We start from the raw sequence: 19647 nt of genomic DNA, 5'->3' as shown, positions 1-19647 counted from the left end.
GGAGGAATTAAACGCACGGCGCGTAGGAGTGTCGCCTTATGTTGCCACTCGGCGGTTGGGCAAGCCCACTGGCGCGCTGCACTCGCGCGAGTCGCTCGCTACTCGCTGCGAACTAGCTGATACATTTGTTTTATTTCGACATTATACAACGTAATATTTTCTTCCACAATTTATTACATCTGTGACTCCACGTATTTCCCATTGCAACCTAGTTTTGGGTAATAACTCGTAAAATAAAATTCTAAGGCATCTAATAGAGCCTATTTTGACTTTGCTCAGACTTAAAACACAGTTAAAACAAGTGTGAATTAAAAATTTATAACATCCCCAACAAGTGAAATTTACAGTAACTAGAAAACAGCTGATAACTCTCAAACGGCTGAACCGATTTTCTTGAATTACAGCTAAGAACACTCTCGATCGACCCACCTTTATAAGAATAAACTAAGGCTGAAACCTACCTTAGAGAAATTAGAAATTATAAATTTCTAAATCTCCCCGGTCGGGAATCGAAAAGTGTATCTCCCACCGTAAGAATATAGCGCTCAACACTAAGTACGCCGCGGAGATCGTCAAAATATTTGCCATGCCATGATATCGTTAGACCTAAACTAAAGGCGCAGAAAAAACTCATTAACGATCGAAAACTTTTAATTAGACATAATCACTTTATTATTTATGCTAAAATGTTGGGTTGGGTTCGGTTGCATTCTTTTTTATGGCAAACTGGTTGCTTACTGCCTACAGACCTGTTAACGTAGGCAATGTTACCTCGCGTTAGACATTAGACATGCTTGACATATTTGTACCTGTCCAATCATTTCCAATTTAAATCCGCAAGTCTATACTGGTGATTTTTTATTCATTTTGGTTACAATATTATGCTCTATATAAGTTAAAGTTTCGTCAAGAGTATCCTTGTGAAAGTTTATTTGAATAAACAACTCCTCTTTTTCTATTTTATGAGCAATTAATACTTAAGCAAATTATTCATTGGATCTATCATGCCGAGTCCTGAACAATTTCTGTTTTTACAAGTTTTAAGCAGTTAAATATCACTTGCTTTAACGGTGAAGGAAAACATTATCGTGAGGAAACCGGCATGCTGAGAGTTTTGTATAATGTTCTCAAACGTATGTGTAGTCTGCCAATCTACACTTGGCCAGCGTGGTCGACTGTTACCAAACTCTTCTCATTCTGAGAGGAGATCCGTACTCTGTAGTGAGCCGGCATGATGGTGAAACCATTTCATTTACTTAAATACAATTTAAAATAGGTGCCACTTTTTAAGCCGCTAGGATATGAAGCCATTTATGTCTGTCAAGAATACCGGCCTAAATACTAGTGTACATGTCATAGTGGTAGCAAAGTTCGGTAGGCATGCGTGCTGTATGCTACCCGCATTGCCTCACATAGCTGTCTGACTGACAACATAGCATTAAGGTATTACCTGTTACATAATGCTATAAAAATATCCATAGTGCTAAAAACATTTTACGAGACATTTCACCGCGGTTCATTGCCTCATCTGACAAATTTTTTGCAAAGGATCAGCCGGGCTGTCTAGCGCGGAAATGCAGCCAGTATTCTTGACACCACGTGGGCATGATTTGTACAGTAATTGAATAAGGCGGACTTTAAGTTTTAGTGCAACGTTTTCAGTTGGAAAACCAGTCATTTCATAATGTAGGTCTGCTAATATTATAAATGTGAAAGTGTGTCTGTTTGTCTGTCTGCTAGCCTTAAAAGGTCCATCCGTTTAACCGATTTTGACGAAATTTGCTACAAAGATAGCTTGCATCTCGAGGAAGGACATAGGCTAGGTACTTTTATCCCGGAAAAGCAGAGTTCCCACCGGATTCTTAAAACCCTAAATCCACGCGGATGAAGTAACGGGCGTCATCTAGTAGAGTTATAAATAGCTACGCTCTACTTGAGTAAACCCTACTCGTTGACTCTGACTCTTACGTAGACTAGTTTGAGTTATGCCACTTTTCGCGATAGGCCAAAATTCACTTACGTTTCTCTTTGGATTCTTGGGTTATGCTCGAGATAAATCATAAAATTTATTTTTACGTTTTATGGCAATAAAACTGTAGTTTAATTAGGAATGAAAGTAAATGTAAGCGGCAGGTACCTACCTGCCCGGGCGCGCGGCGATGCGGGCGTACGTAGGCTCGTAGGCACCGCGTAATGTAGGCATTTTATGTTAATTGACACCGCTATCGAGGAGTCTATTTCATTCCTCAGGATATCTGCACTTGTCCGTACATTCCAGTCACATAGAAATTTCCAATCATGTGAATAAATTCCAAACCTATATTTTATGACGAAATTGGTTGGGTACTGTGTGCTTTAAAAGCTCGAATACTGCTAAGTTTTCGTAGAGCCATGATAGCCTAGTGGTTAAGATATCTCCTCTTACTCGGGACGTCGTGTCGGGGGTTTGACCCCGAGCACTTTTTTAACTTTTCGAAGGTATGGGCGTTTTAAGCAATTAAATATCAACGGGGAAGGAAAACATCGTGAGGAAACGTGCATACTTGAGAGTTTTCCATAGGGTTCTCAAAGGTGTGAGAATCTGCCAATGCGGACTTGATCAGCGTGGTGCACTATGGCCTAGATACCCTTTTTATTTTAAGAGGAGAAATGTCTCAGTAGTGGACCGGCTTTTGGGATGGATTCGTATGAGCCCATAATTACGCCCTGTTTGGGATCCGTATGTCATCATAGCAACATGCACTGTTCGTATTAATTAATTTTTTTAAAAGTATTTCTTGGATATCGAAAGGATGATTAATTCATGTTTGGAACTTTCTATATGATCAGCGCGTACCTAAAGTTGTTTGTGTCAGCGCAGCATTTTATTGTGCGGATTGAACTGAGTGCGTTTGGTACTTAAGTGCTTATGTTACACGTGTTTTACTCTAAGTGAGCCGAGATAGGTCATATCGCTGCTTTAAACTCATTAACAAAGAAAAGCCGTGATAGTCTATTTAGTGATTAAAACGTGCGTCTCCTATTCGGAATTCGGGTTCGACCCCAGACAAGCACCTTCGGACTTGTAATATGTGCATTTTAAGCAGCGAAGAAAAATACCATGGGGAAACTTGTGTACTTGAGAGTTCTCCATAATGTTTTTTTTTTTTTTATTTATTTATTTATTTCATTGCTGTCATGTACTAATAACTATATAACTTAAAGCTAAATAAGTATAGTTACATGACGCCCTGTCAGGGCATCGCAATTTACAATAATATATTAATTTCATTTATTATACACACAATTATAATCTTTATAAGTTAAGATAAATTTTAATTTTAATACACTATTATTAAATTATTAAATTAGTAGGTTAGTAACACTAAATAAATTAAATAAATAGTTTCTATTTGTAGGTATGTCATATCGTGAGTAATAAATATGTCAAATTAAAACTAAGTTTACAGATGCAAGAACAAACAGTACATAGTTTATCGTGGAATTGAGGTCATATACGTAAAAGTAGGTGCAGTTAGTTACGAAAAAAGTTCATTTATGTCATAAAAACAATTTAGCGTGAGCCATTGTTTGAGTTTTCGCCTAAAGGTCCTATCATTATTTTCATCTGTTATGTATTTTGGGATTTTATTATAAATGTTAGTTGTTCTATATAGTGGGCCGCGGCAGGAGATTTTAAGCTTGTAAGTAGGGTATGCGAGTTTGTTTTGCACACGTGTACTTCTTTGGTGTTTCTTTGTGTTCTCCACAGTTTTGTATAAATTATTGTAATGCTTCCTAACAAATAAAGCCGCCTCCATTATATAGATTGAAGGTACTGTCAGGATTTTTTTGTTTAGAAAGTGCGGTCTACAGCTATCGCGTGGTTTTATGTTGATAAGGATGCGGATACATTTTTTTTGCAGGATGAAGATATCCTCTGCGTTGGTGCTTTCCCCCCAGAGGATTATACCATATCGGATCCACGAATATGCGTATGCGTAGTAGGCGGAAAGTGCAGTTTCGTAATTTGTATTTGCTTTCAGTATGCTGAGAGCATACACAAATCGCGAAAGCTTAACGCTTAGGTTGTGAACATGGCACTTCCAGTCCAGGTGAGTATCGATAGTGAGGCCGAGAAGAGTAAAGTCACTAACTTCTTGAATTTTTATGTTATTTGCAAGTGATTTGAGGTTTAGTGGGTGTTTCTGGTGCGGTTTAAATTGTATGAGTTTAGTTTTGTTCAGATTTATTTCGAGATTATTGTGTGATAAGTAATTTTGAATGTTTGCTAGGTTTTCCGAGATGAAATTTTCACAATCTGTCACATTCGCGCACATGGATAGGACTGACACGTCATCCGCAAACATAATGCATCGCGAGTGCGGGTTTATTATGTTAGGTAGGTCGTTGATGTATACCAAAAAAAGAATGCATCCGAGGACACTTCCTTGTGGTATAGACCAGTTCGTCACGCGTACGTTCGATTCAAAGTCGCTTAATATGTTAGTCCGTTCATCGCGATATTGCACTTGTACAAATTGTTGTCTGTCTTTCAAGTAGGATTCCAGCCATCGGTGAGCATTTCCCCGTATACCTGAGTCGTATATTTTTTTTAATAGTAGTTTGTGTGAAACTTTGTCGTATGCTTTAGTCATATCTAGGAGCAGTCCGACACCGTACTGTTTTTCTTCTAAACAGTTTAGGATTGCCTGTATATATTCAAATACGGCCAGCGTTGTCGAACGGTTTTTCCTAAAGCCGTATTGATTTCCTTTCAAGATATTATACTTTTCCAGAAATTTGTATATGCGGTTTGTTATTATCTTTTCGAAGATTTTTGACAGCGCGGGCAATAGGGCGATAGGTCGATAACTGCTGGGTTCGTTGGGTTTCCCGCCTTTTTTAAGAATAGGTCTTATTTTTGCTATCTTCAGTTTGTCGGGACAGTAGGCTTCGTCAAAAGATTGGTTTATTAGAAATGTCAGGGGAAGGGTTAATTCATTAATACACATTTTAATTAATGTTGGTGGTATTTCATCTGCGCCGAAGCTGCGTTTGTTTTCTAATCTACGAATAGTGTTATATATTTCCCGCTCTGTAACCGGCTCTAGAAATAAAGAGTTAATAGATCGAGGTTCAGTATTACTCATATGCGAATCGTATTTTTTAGAAACTGTTCTATCGTCAAAGGATGACCTTCCAACTGATGCGAAGTACTCGTTAAATAGGTTTGCGACTTCTTGTGGTTCTTTGGCTAAACCTGATTGTGTCGATAGCATTATGTTTTTAGTGTACGTCTGTTTGTTCTTATTCGTTACGTCCTTTATTATGTTCCACATGGTTTTAGTTTTGTTCTTAGAACTTTGCATCTGTTTTATATTGTCAAATTTCCTCGATAATTTAATACATTTTTTAAGCAACTTACTGTAGGTTTTGTGGTGTATTTTTAAAATTTTGTTGTTAGACTCATTAGTTAGTGTTTTAAGTATGCGTTTGTGTCGGCATGAGATTTTTAGTCCGGTTTTTAGTTCTCAAAAATGTATGAGATTTGCGAATCCACACTTGGCCAGCGTGGCGGACTATTAATCCTAATCCCTTCTCATTCTGAGAGGAGGTCATTGGTCAGTAGTGAGCCTGGGTTCATCATGATGATGAATACCCGGCTGAGTTTGTTGTGGGCTCTTCTCAGACCTGGGCGCGTTTCGAACCCTCGTAGCTTTAGTTTTAAGTTTACGGAATAAATGATTAGGACCACTATATCATCTTACAAATCTAACACTTTGAATAAATGATTATGAGTTTTGAGTTTTGATGATTTACAAAGTAAGTACCTTTTTTAGTTCCTTTTCCTTGATTGCAATCTACCTGGTGGGTAAGCGATGACGCAGATTGCAAACCTTAAACGGAAGCAGGCTACCTCGGGTTATTAGTACCGACTGGGACTCGAACCCGGGACCTGAGCCAGAGAACCACTAGTGACAGCAACGGGCAGGAGGCGGAGGGCGGGCGGCCCACGACCGTGGCGCGGCCGTCGACCTTGCCGGAAAACCGTGTCAGGAAAATGCTTTCTTCCTTGTTGGCGATGCGCACGCCGTGCCCAAGGCTCTACCTTGTTTTTAAATATTATTCGAGGACAAATGTTACGGACTCAAACATGCTCTTGGGACTTGAGGCTATAGCAGTGATAGCCCAGTGGTTAAGATTTCGGCCTCGTAGTCGGGGGATTAGGGATTTGATCCCGGGCGCAAATCTCTAGCATTCTGAACTATCTGCTTTTTAAGCAATCCAATATAACTCGTTATGTTTTAACCGCGAAGAAAAACATTTTTAGTGATTTATATTTCTCAAACCCTCATCGCATAGCGTAGTATAGCGTGCAAAACTCGGGTCAATAACTCACCTACGACGCGGCATTGACCTCGAGTGACCTATTTATGGAACATTCGTTGACTTCAGTCAGTCTCTAGTTTTATTTGCAATATATTGTAAACTTTAAAAAAATAAAGGATCTATTTTAAAAAAATCGTAGTTTTTTATGGTATTTTATTAGTAAAAATCACTTGTCTTCGTTTTTGCTAGCGTTCTGGTTACACCCTGTATATTATAGCGATACGATTTGCCATAGCTGCCCGTGTAAATACGTACACGGAACAAAATCAAAGGCTAGCTACCAAAAGAGCATCGCTGACAGCTCAGAGGCGGGATGCACGTAGACGCGCTGTCGTCAGCAGACGTCCGGCGCCGAACAAGGCGACGCGCCCAAATACGAGTAGAGCATACGCCGCGCCGGGAATATTAAGCACCTGCCAGTGAATCGATACGGACAAATCCTCCCGACAATGTTTAGGCTTCGAGCTACCACCTACTTCAATTACCCTATCTTTTTTTTAGAGGTTAAAATGCAGTTGCACAAAAGCGGGTATGTGAAACTCACTGGCAATGCTACAGCGTTCTACAGCCTGCCCACTAAAAACCCAGCGGTGCCGTCCGCGTCAGGTACATGAGGCGACTCAGGATCCCGGGTAGGTGTACTGCAGCACTAAAAGGCTGAAACCCCAAAGTTGTCAGCGTCGAATTTCCTCATCGTTAAAGATTGTGACCCCTATCCATTCATTACAGCAAAGAGATTGATGGGATACAAACATGAAGAAACTTTAAACAATATTATAAGTAGTGCATAAAGTCATTTTTCCCACCGCGCCATGCTAAAGTGCCAGCCAATTCAGATAATAACGAAAAGAAAGAGTTCTCTGTTATAAATCTCTACATATTGGAAAATTTAAAACTTAAGCAATAATAATAAAAAAGATCGTAAAGCGCATGAAAATAATACTAATTTAACGAATAGAAAAAATAAAAACTTGAATAAAATAACTGTGACAGCATCGTAATCGGTTGTTAATTTATGTTAGGCGCTAGGTGACATTTGGAAGACTAGCAGTTAAAAAACTGTGACTAGGGTGGCCATGACTTTGATAATATTTTTATTAAAGGTATGAAAATATTTTTTATTGTTTAGATTTTTTGAAAATCGCGTGGCTACTTAAACGAGGTAAAAAGTAGCCTGTAAATGAGCCGTGAACCGAGTTAAATGGGTTAAAGCGAAAGATATTTAATTTCTTGAAAGCTTTTTAAGACCAACCTATAGAAGGGTTATTTTTAAAGTGACCTTGAAGATCAAATTGTTAGTAAAAACTAATTGCAGCCCATAAAAAAATCAGTTTGGAATGACATCAATGCGTAGTTCAGCGTAGATGTTCTTGGTCGGGACTATTGGACTTCACATATACCGCATTGCGACCCTAACCGCGAATGAATATTAATTAAATGTGTATAAAATATTGATCTCGAATGGTTCGCAGTCGCATAATTATACTACAATATAATATAAGACATCGGAACGTAGCGGCGATAACGATCGGTGCTTTTAGTGTTTCATCAGGCCATTGCGATAATGTAGTCACGGACGTTTCCACTGCCACCATTTTTAGGGTTCCGTATCTTTAGAGAAAACAAGCCAATTGAAAAGTTTTCAAAAAACTCCGACTGCGGTTTGTACTGCATCATGTTCAGTCCGCACATGAAATCGGCTATTTTGATTTTTTCAACTTTATTTACCCGTTGACACTGAGCTATCAAGATGAATCTAAAGACAAAATGTCTTTAGACTCATCAAAATCGGTCGAACCGTTAACGAACGTACTTAGACTTACATTATGAACGTGTATACATGATTATAGGTCAAACACATAACCCTCCTTTTGGGCTTCGGCGCAGGCAAATAAAAAGGAAACCTTGTAAGATAACTTCGCTTTCTATCAGGGGGCACGGCAGTGCCCCCGCCAAGACGAGCCAAACGGCGGCCGGGGCGCTACGTACCTTTTTCTCGAAGTGTTTCACCGTATTTTCGACCCGTCATAACTTCGGTCTGGATGACGCTAGAAAGCTGAAATTTTCAGTATAAGGTGTCCTCAGCAAATTTACCAAATATACTAAGTATCAAATATCTAGCTTTTATGGTTATGTATGTCAGTCTTATACTGTCAAGGGAATCAAAGCCTGTAACTTATTTCCCGTTCACCTAAAATCATACTTGGCATGTAGCAATGTCTTATAGCACATTTAGTGAAGTAAAGACAAAAAACCGAAAACCGTGAATTTGTGGTTACATCACAAATAGAATTAAAAAATGTTATTTTAGTACGATGGTACGGAACACTTCGTGTGCTAGTCCGACTCGCGCTTGTTTTTTATAATATTAATTTAATAAAGCGTGAAATTCAACATTTTTTCTTAACAACCATATAAGATTAGGTGACTTGGTTTCTAATGAAATGGAGACGATATAGGAATTTTCGACGCGAGTTCATTTCGTGAAATTCCAATCTGCTTTCATATTTTAGACTATCTTAGGTGAAACATTGAGCTTTTAAAAGCTTTATACTATTACTAGAAAATATCAATGTGACAATACTTTACTTTCAATTTTATTTATTCGTGAGCTAATTTCATAAAATAATGCGAAATGCAAAAAAAGTGTGCTTAAAATTATGCGTAGCTAAAACATTTACGTGCGATTGAAGTAAAACTTCTTTGGCGTAGCAGATATTATTATGATTAAATAATAAATAAATTAAGTTACAATCTTAGTACTTATGAAAATATTTCATAGTAAGTAAAAAAAATTGAGTTTTTAATCAGTGGCACTAACCACTTGGTACTTTAAAACACCTCGATAAAAAATGGCCGCTTCAAAACGGTTGTTTTGTTTGGCGGCCTTTTTAAATACAGGCAGACGTAACATTCGCATTTCTTCCTTTCACATGAGCAACTGTGAATTCACGCTAAAGAAGTTTTATTTCAATAATGTTTATTAACTAAATGTTTTAGAGGTGCCCAGTTTTTTGGCTAACCAAGATTTGGCTGGATTCCAGTTTACGTGAGCTTACCGATTGCCATCGATTCACAGAAACCAATTAAAAGTTAACTAGCATCTGAAATAGTTATCTATCGTTAATAATTAAACCCTTTTAGATCCACACGTGTAACGAGGTAACGGGTGTAGTAACTGCGCGACAAACAGCATATTTTTTAGCTCAGCACACTTCAGACAAACTAACAAGTAGAATTATCTATGTAGTAGATAAGATAAATAAACCGCCTGCATTATTTATATTCTCCGTATAAGTCCAACTCGCGATCGTAGTGGTGATATATTTGATATCGAGGAATGTCGCCGCAATCTGGCTCAATAAAGTATTGTAAATATTGTGAATACCGCTAATCTTACAACCATTGACAAAAAGTTTAGTTTAGTCAACGTTAATTAAAATTATTAATATTTATAATAGCAGTAGGTATGTCGGGAATTTAATATTTATATGAAATCTCATAAAACGAAGTGTACGTAATGTGCTATGCGGATGACGGTTCTTATGTTAGGTTCGTTGAGGATATACTTTCATAGTTTTTAATTGAATTATTGTACTTATTAATATTGATTTTACGACCTCAATATTAATATCTGGTCATGCACATATTTAGGAATATATATACGAAAAGACGTGTGGTTACTTAAATTTTTCTGAAAAAATCAAGTTTTACCTAGTATGATTATTTATTATATGTCACCTAGATATTAGATAGTTATTAGAAGTACGTTTTAGCTATCTGATGATTTATATTGAAAATAAATTTAATTGTTAACTAAGTAAAGGTCGTATTCTTTATCAACACTATAAACGGAGCCTCTGAGTAAAATTGCAGCTTTCTATGTCCAAAGGTTTGTGCTAGGCGTTGATGAGTCAATCAGTAGGTAAGTGAGTCAGGACTTTTCTTTCTATTGTACGAGACGTACTTTCAAATACCTAAAGAACCTTAAATAGAAATTATACATTATCAATTGATTATTTCAGACAAATCTAAAGTAAACATTTAGCAATCAGATAATCGTCATTTTCTTTGATCATTTATCAGTTGATAACAAAATAAAAAACAACTTCTATTCAAGTTACAACAAAAGACGTCTTATTAATAAGACTCGAGGCTCTGAGTGTTTGATAGAAATATAATTTTTTCATCACATTCCCGCCGCCATTCCGCATTAGGGCCCCCGAAGACTCTGCATTTTGAAAACAAGGACAAGACTTTGAACCGCTCGCTTATATTTATACATATATTTGAACTGCATCAAATACTTTCATCTGAACGAGTTTAGTGTTTGTATTATGTTTTGATTTTTACAAATATTTAAGGATATGAATAAATTAATATCCAGCACAAAAACAATGCTTTATAAATAGCTGATAGTTTGGGCGACAGAAAAGTTTAACTATCCAAAATCAGCTTTCAGGAGGATTTTGGTGAAAGCGGCGGCAGTCTAAGGATGAGATGCATAGAGTGAACTCTGACTTTACTTAGACTTAAGACAGAGTTAAAATGAGATAGAGGTATATCTCTCACATAAATTTGTCTCGTTTTAACTCATGTCTGAGCAAATTCATCTCAGCCTAATATGCCTTATACTGTTCCTTGTATAACAACTTCTGCAGTATGTACAATCAGCGCGACAACGTTTTCTTGCGATTTTTGCAACTAACCTAACGAAGAGATGATAACGTTCCTCGTACGATGACACTGCGTAATTTTTATTTGAGAATAACTATAAGCGCGCCGAAGCTGGGTTTTCGGCAATGTTAGCAAATATTTTTAATTTCAACCCATGTTCACCCGGATTGTAATTAATAGGGAACACAGATCGCTGAACACCATCCTCGTTTGTATAGTGAAGGTTCAGACTATCAGAAGTCGGTCGACGTGTTGTCGTTGGTTTGTCGATGCCCTAAGCGATCGGCAGTGCGGTCACGTAGGGCGCGTAAGTAATCACGAGTATATCTAGCTACCGGACTTGCCTCCGCTGTGCGAGCACACACAGGACTGTACGACTATACATTTCGAGACAAAAAAAAGATGTCTCCTATTCCGAGGGTCCGGCGTTTCAGCTTGGACTTTAACCGTTTTTTACTCTGATAGGACACCTGTGCTTAGTAGTGGGCCGGTGATATGTTGAGATGATGATGATGATGAATTAGAGGGTAAGGCTGAAATATACGCAACCGATGAAAACTTTACCGCGGAACAGTGGACATCATACCGAATGCTTTATATTACGCTTTATCATCACTATCTCAACCCACTCCGGCCCACTATAACTCTTCTCAGGAGGTAGTCCTCTCAGACCTAGGCGCGTTTGGAACCCTCGTAGCTTTAGTTTTAAGTTTGCGTAATTAATTACCTATCACCTTACTACTCTATCATTATCATCTTACTAATCTAACAATTCTGACCATCAAAAAGAGTACAATAGTAGGTACCTACTTTGAATTAATGATTTGAGTTTGAGCTTGAATAAAAAGGGTTTAAGACCATAGTCCACACACTGGTCTAGTGTGCATTGGTAGACTTCACACACCTTTGAGAACATTATTGAAGACTCTCAGGCATGCAGATTTCCTCACGATGTTTTCCATACATGGTAATTGCCTAAACGCACATAATTGACAAAAGTTAAAGGTGAGTGACTCGGAGACTGTAGATAGGTACTTGCATTCGTTTTTAGGGTTCCCTAGCTCAAAAGGAAAACGGAACCCTTAGAGGATCACTTTTAATTGAAGGATAATAACCTTGAACATCAATCAATGAAATCATTACTACCAATGTTTGTGCAGTATGAACACGCCTTAAGTCAATCTCATCCAGTGTACAGACTTTACAAATATTAACGCATTACTTAGATATTTCGCAAATATGGCTGAGCAGGTTTTTCGTTCCACGTATATTATTGTACCTAGGTACATTGATTAAGGAATATTTTTTACTAATATTAAGTAAATACTAGTATTACTAATGCATGTAAGTACCGTTCTTAGTTTCCGATAATAACATACAAAAAACGTTACTGCGACGTAACGTATTTTAATTACAAATGACAAAATGGGAAAATTACCACAATAAGCGCATAGTCTGTACTAGTTTTTACTTTTTAGTAGTTAATTTTGTTCCAATTTTTTGTTTGTTTTGTCGTTGTATTATTTTTCTTGAAAATTCTGTATTTTTAATTACAGAATTTCCTGGATTGCTTGACTCAAATACAGTCATTTCCTTAGCTCTTTGGTATAAGAACGTATTTATTGAAAACCGAACTTTTCATTGGATTATACCTAATTTAGTTCTTGACTATGAATAATTGATCTGTCGCCACTCGCCTGACGTGAGATGATGATGCAAACTGATTTTGAACCATGAACCGACGTCACACAATGGAGATTCACAATTTGATAGTATTTAAAAAAAAAATCAAAACGTCTTTACTACCGATGTATTTTGAAACCCGGTGAAACGAAAAAGCGACACAAAAACAGACAAACACATACATCTTCATCGACGGCTCACTACAGAACACAGGATACACGTCTCCTCTCACAATGAGAAGACTGCTAATATAATGATGATAACTTAAACCAAAAAAAAACGTGAAATGGTCGCATTTCAAAAATCAATTAGGTCATGATGTTCAAAAAAAGTCAAGAAAAACATACTAATAAGTATCTTAATTTCATATAGGCTTTTTGTGGCTCCTATGATAAGTCAAGAGTCAAGACACTAACACTGGTTAGGAAAGCATATTCTACAGAGTAAATCAGCAGTCTATGTAAAGATTCTTTTCAACTAAGTATGCTAGTACGATCGGTAGGTACAGTGACTTAGCTGTTGCACTGAGCTGTATGGCAAAGTAACATAGTGGCAAGTAAGCTGCAGAGAGACAATGGCAGTAAATAGAGCAGGCATGTGAAACGCAGGTGCAGTGAAAATGTCCGCGTTCGGCCACGCTCGCCGCAGTGTGGTGAAAACAGACAGACACACACACACCCGGATGTGCGGCCGTCGTTGCGTATGTGCGGCCCGTCGTGCGTAGAAAGTGTCGTGAGAGACCCTTAGTGCCCACGACGCGGCTACGAGACGAGCTACTGTTGTCGACTTCCATTATATGAAAGCTGCCACTTGATAAAGATTTCCTATTGTTTCCCATATTAAAAGCTTCAATTGATAAAAAACAATATAAATACTTACGTACATACGTATTTACTCATTGTTTACTGCACAGCCTGGAAAATAGTAACAGCTGTTGTTTTATTTACAAATTAGCTTACACGTTAGCTCGTATCTTAGACTGCATAGCCATAAATGAGATCGCCGTCAAAGGTAAACTTGTCAAAAAAGAACCTCCACAGAATTTTCCTATTTATTTACTTATTATTTATCTGTCCGTCTGCCAAAATTCATCATCATCGTCATCATCATATTTACTCGTTTGATATCGTCTGTCCATATATCGAAGTAATCAGGTATTGAAAATCGTCTTTCCATGTCCAGTCCGTCGGGTTGTAAATGGTTTTCCTTGTACCTGACCGCACTGAGCGTTATATATTACCATCGCGGGACGTGGCCGATGCCCACGAATACCTAATTGTGTCTGATTTCTACACTCGCGCAAACAGACCTCTAATCTACGACACACGCTGCCTGTTAACCAAGTTGGCAAAACAAATATAAGTGGCAATAAATGTCTAAAAACACTGAAAATACTATCTTTTTTTTCCTTTTTTGGCGAGTGTCCGAGTAAAATGGTTGTAAACTTGCAAAGCTCTCTCCTAAAAATCCATATCCATACTTAATACTTAATCCATACTAATATTATAAATGCGAAAGTGTGTCTGTCTGTCTGTCTGCTACCTTTTCACGGCTCAACATGAACAGTTTAAACGATTTTGACGAAATTGGATTCCTAAAGACAAATGGTTTGATATAGAACTTCAGAGAAATATTAGTAGTAATTTCTAGATTTTCTATGATCTCTCTCTTCGGTCACTCTTTCATTACTAGATTGTGGGCCTGGCAAGATTCCAGTCTCTAATAGATCAGCTGTTATTGTATAGAAGCAGGCGTCACTTTGCTAGTCCATGATATACAAAGAATCAAAAGCTTAATTTGCTATAATCCACTAAAAAGACAAATCTGTATGGTACAACATGCAACATGCGATATGCACCACCCGCCCTTCCACTGCTAAGCATGCAGGAAAAGTCAGCCACCAAGCAATCCGCAAGTACCTACCCCACCTGAACCCACATGGACGAAGTCACGGGCTGCTACCAGCTAGTCGGAAATAATAGCTAAATACAGCTGAAACCGGTGGTGTATTTTCTTTCTAATTATTCCGAGTGAAGCCGGGAGGGGAAGCTGGTATAGATATTAAACAAAGAAATTTCCAACAATGCAGTAGGTAAGTAGGTATTCTATTTATAATCACTTAGGAGCGTACAGTCAGCGAGTAGGTAATGCGTTTCCTTTTAAAATAACAAATACATTTTGCGCGCAGGCAATGTCTCAGGCAGGGTTGCTATCCGTCCGGGTTTTTCAGGATTTGTCCTAGTTTGGAGAGCGTCCGGGAAACGTCCGGGCGGGGTTTTGCATGCTGTCCGAGTTTCAATAGGTAACCCTGCTCTCCTATTTATCCAGCGCGTCCCGGCGTGTCCACATACGTAACCCCTCGTCACATCAAGTTTTACCAAAGTTTATGGTATTCTAATATCATCATCATTGTCAACTCATCGCCAGCTCACTATTGAGTACTCTCAGAATGAGAAGGACTTAGACCATAATCCACCACACAAGCCAAGCAAGCCAAACTTGGCAGCGTGTGAAATCTGCCAAGCAATACTTGACTTGCGTGTGTGCGCTTGCTTAGAAGATGCCTATTCATTGTTGCTTTGAAAGTGTTATACGTGGCAGGAAGCACGGACGCCGGAAGGGTATTCCATACCTTAGTGGTTTGTATCAGAAACGTTGAGCAAAATCGTTTTGTGTGAGTAAATTTCGTATTTCCGGGGGTTTCAGCCTAGTGTCCTAGTTTATAGATGAGAAAGATGGCAACCCTCACTGTTAGGTAATGCGCAGGATACGTGCGGGTAATGGTAACGAGCATTCCATTCATTACTGGCTCTGGCTGGCGTCGCTTGTCGCCGCTTGTCGTCGCTTGTCGAACAAATCGAGCGGTCGGCCACATTCCCGAGCGACGGACGAGAAACGTCAAAACCCTCAACGCTTTGTCTCGCGAAACTGGACGAAGTAGCGTCGACAGACGTACCGACTCGATTTCTGATTCTAACTTTGGTCATCAGCTAGTCGGAAACTGTGGCAGCTCAGGGTTTACATACAGTGCATACTTACCCTTAGTTTACACTAACAAACTATAGTGGTAGTAATAGAAACAAGTGTTTCTGAAAACAAAGAATCTTGAATCTTGTGTTTAGTTGGTAACCAGTTCATCAATTCATGGACCTCTGTAGTAACGCCACATGACGCGGCTCTCAGGAGACTTCGAACCGCATGAGCTGCCTCTTAGGCGGCGACATGCAAGGCATGCTGTTAGAGGCGGAGAGGAGGTTAAGATTGGTGGCAGGTGGCTCCAGATCATCTCCCGACGATTTCTGCAGATCATCGTCACTGGCACCGCGTCATTGTAGTCCAGGCATGGTGTCATGTCCCAGAGATGATGACGCTGTCTTAGCATTAAAAAATGTTTTTCAAGCTGAAGCCAGTATCAATCCATTGCATTTGGTCAAGAAAATACTGTTGTTAGTTGGTACGTGTCGCCGGCCGATTTGTTGGCTTTTCTGTAGACGCTTATAGTCTGAAACTAAACAAAAGATGAGACGTTCGCTAAAAAGAGGCGAGTCACTGACGTGCGCAAAAACCTTCAGTGGCCGCAATAACTCAAAACTGGGTACGTAGCGAGTAGTAGCCCCGAGGCCTGGTCGCAGAAGGTAAGTTACGGCGTTTTTACTGATGCTTGTCACCCGTCAAACAGTCGTCGGGCTCATGATGGGCTGCCTTCGATGGACGCCTGCCAACCTCCATCTGAAACCAACAACGTCTTATGATCCTTATCCGGTACAGAAGCTTCAACTTTAATGGTAGTGTACTAAAGTTGGGATTCGATGAATGTGTGGTGGTGTTAGTGCATTGCGGGTAGGGCTACGTGGCAGTGGTAGTGTTTTTTTGCCCTCGGCGACCTGGCGGCCGCAACGGAACTGACTGCGCTATTGTATGTTAATACTCGGCCGGATTTTGTTCGGGCTCAATTATATTATGAAGCTCAACCACACGACGAAAGTCAAAAGTCACCCGGGTGTCTTTGTTGGTGTGGCGCGTGTGCCCTCCCCCCTCCCCCCTCCCGTAGACCTTGCCACGGCGCCCTCGGTGAATCGACACAAATTGTTATTAATACCTACACAGGTATTATTCCATTGATTCCATTCACAAAAACCTATTTTTTTAGTAACCACCATCGTAATCCACCATTGATCCATCCATCAGCTTGTATGCCTCCACTTATACGCCTTTTGGAAATCGCAACACCACACATGCCACGGTGCTCCGCTTCTCTCATCCGCACACTCTCCATCACCTTTTATGTTGGTCTCTACTTATTTATCTATCTACTAATCTACTTATCTATAGTTGAAGAATGATTACAATAAATTAAAATTAATTTTAGCACTCTTCGTTCCCCATCACACCATAATATTTATCTACTTACTAACAAAAAAATTATATTTACGTTAAATTATGTCACAATATTAAAAAAAATTTGTTTGGAATTCAGAACACGTGATCTTCTAATATGGATCCGCATTTTTGCATAAAAAGTACCTAATTAAAAAAACATTTACTTTATTTTTCTGTAAATTCCTCTAAAACTGGATTTCTCTAACGTGAAAGATAAGTTTTAAAATAGCAGTTTTCATTAAAACAAATTACGCTTAGATAAAAACCGTAAGTAGATATAAGATAATAAAATAAACAATGTTTAAAAATAAGCAAGTAGGTAATTAAAAGTTTCCGTTACGCAAAACAGTTTCTATGGCCTTGAATTAAGATTAAAATACCTACTCTGAAGAAAAAATAGCGGTAAATGGTTTCAGAGTCCAAATTTTTCTTAAAAACAATAAATCTATTCTAATCCCAACCATATTCGTTAAAATCGCACCACCATTTAGCAAAAAATGACTATTTTATTTTATTCAGATGCAAGTTAGCCTCTGACTGCAATCTCACCTGGTGGTAAGTGATGATGCAGTCTAAGATGAAAGCGGACCAACCTGGAAAGGGTATGGTAGTTTTCATTAAACCCATATTTCTTTGGTTTCTATCGGCCAAGTGCAAGTCAGACTCATACGCGAAGGGTTCTGTACCATCTTACAAGATAGAGAAGAAGATACCTACATTATGTAATCTGTGACCTGCTTTTTAAATTTTTATTTTTTTGCGTTTTTATTTTATTTTATTTGAATGAAACGGCACACAAAGCATTCTAACCATACTGGCCACAAGAGATATGCAAATACCCTACTAAGTAAATAATTTAATTGATTCTTTTGATTAATCTATAAATTATTATCTAGTTAGTATTGATTAATGTATCCCTTCACAGGCTATCATCAGGGAAGATCCAAACACGGCCCACATTATTAGATGATGAAAAAAATGGCGCAGAATTGAGTAATCTACTAAAATCTGGTAAACGCTAAAGGTTCCGTACAATTTTCGTACTTTTAGGTGACAAAAGTCTTTTGATTACTATCAAACCTTTGTGTCAAAAACACACCGAATTGAGAATCTTCTCTTTTTTGGGAATCGGTTAGAAACGATTACTTGCTTCAAGTAAACAAAAAAGGCAGCTGAGAAAAACTCAAAAAATCATCAAAGAATAAAATGAGAATAAAGTCGTTTTGTTCCACTTTTCGAAACTGAGACGTCTAAGTCTGCAATTTTAAATTCAAATAATTTGGGAACGGTATACCTACTCGTAAATCATCGATGTATTACATGCTATATCTGCCTAGGTTGTACGTATTTTAGAACTGAATATATCCATGCGGAACCCAAAATACCGATTTCTTTATATTAAAAATCCACATCCTTGACATAGGAGTTGTTAATGGACATTATCGGTGTCGTCAATAAATTATGCACACTGCCTAATTAATTAGCTATACGGACACACTGGCAGAATTTTATTGATTTTTTTATCGTCTTCGAATAATTATCGATATTTTATCGTAAACGAGCGGAGTTTATCTAAAGATCTGTCTCGTCTGTGACGACCTCTTTGTGTGACGACGGCCTTGCCAGCGAGGGGTCAGGGCTCAACCCCCGGTTGGGTGACTTTTAGGAATTAGGTTTTCTAAATTGCTACATTTGGATTTTCACGACCAACTTGAACCTAGAAAGCTGAAATTTCGCACACAGATTCTCTTTATAATGAAGGTAGACAAGGAATAAGGTCAGAATTTTTGGAACACCCATGGGAGCAAAGTTGGAGGTAGTTGCTAGTCAGTACATAGATATAAGGTACCTAAACTCGTAAAAGAATTAGCTGATAACAGCTGAGTCTAGAAAGTTGAGATTATATGCAAATGCACGTATGTTTTCTTAGTGACGTAAACCTCCATTTAGAAAAGATTTCCAGAAATTTTTCCCGAGCAAAATCGGGTTGGGTCAGCTATTTATTGAAAAAATATCTGTTATGCAATATTTTATAGAAATTACGAGTGTCCCGTGAGAGGTAATGTACATCCAAGTTTATGTCGCGTGTGAAAGTTATTCACTCGCTTCCAAACTTAATCGCGTATAAATAAACCCGATAGTGACATATTAGAGATAGTGTGAGAGACAACTACCAAAACTTATGAGGCTTTCACGCACTTATCATAAGTGATAAATAAGTACACTTATAAACTTTAACAAAATTATGACAAGATATAAAAATATGAAATTCGACACATGTCTAACACAAAAACAGATTGGGGGCAATGGGCTACTACAAACAAAAAATTGCTTAAATTTCATCGTGTTTATGATGATAAAACTTTAAAATATAGAAGGTGCAATTGCCAGAATAAAATAGACGGAGCAGATATACTTACAAAATATATACCTACTTAAAATTCATCTTACAGTCGTCTCTTGGTCTAAGAAGAGAGTCGTCCTGATAAGCCCCGTTGTCCGACCAGCGGCTACACCACACGACCCGAGACCTAT

Source organism: Maniola jurtina, chromosome 7, assembly GCF_905333055.1.
Source record: "Maniola jurtina chromosome 7, ilManJurt1.1, whole genome shotgun sequence".
In the NCBI taxonomy this organism is placed as follows: Eukaryota; Metazoa; Arthropoda; class Insecta; order Lepidoptera; family Nymphalidae; genus Maniola; species Maniola jurtina.
Note: the sequence above shows the minus strand (reverse complement) of the source record.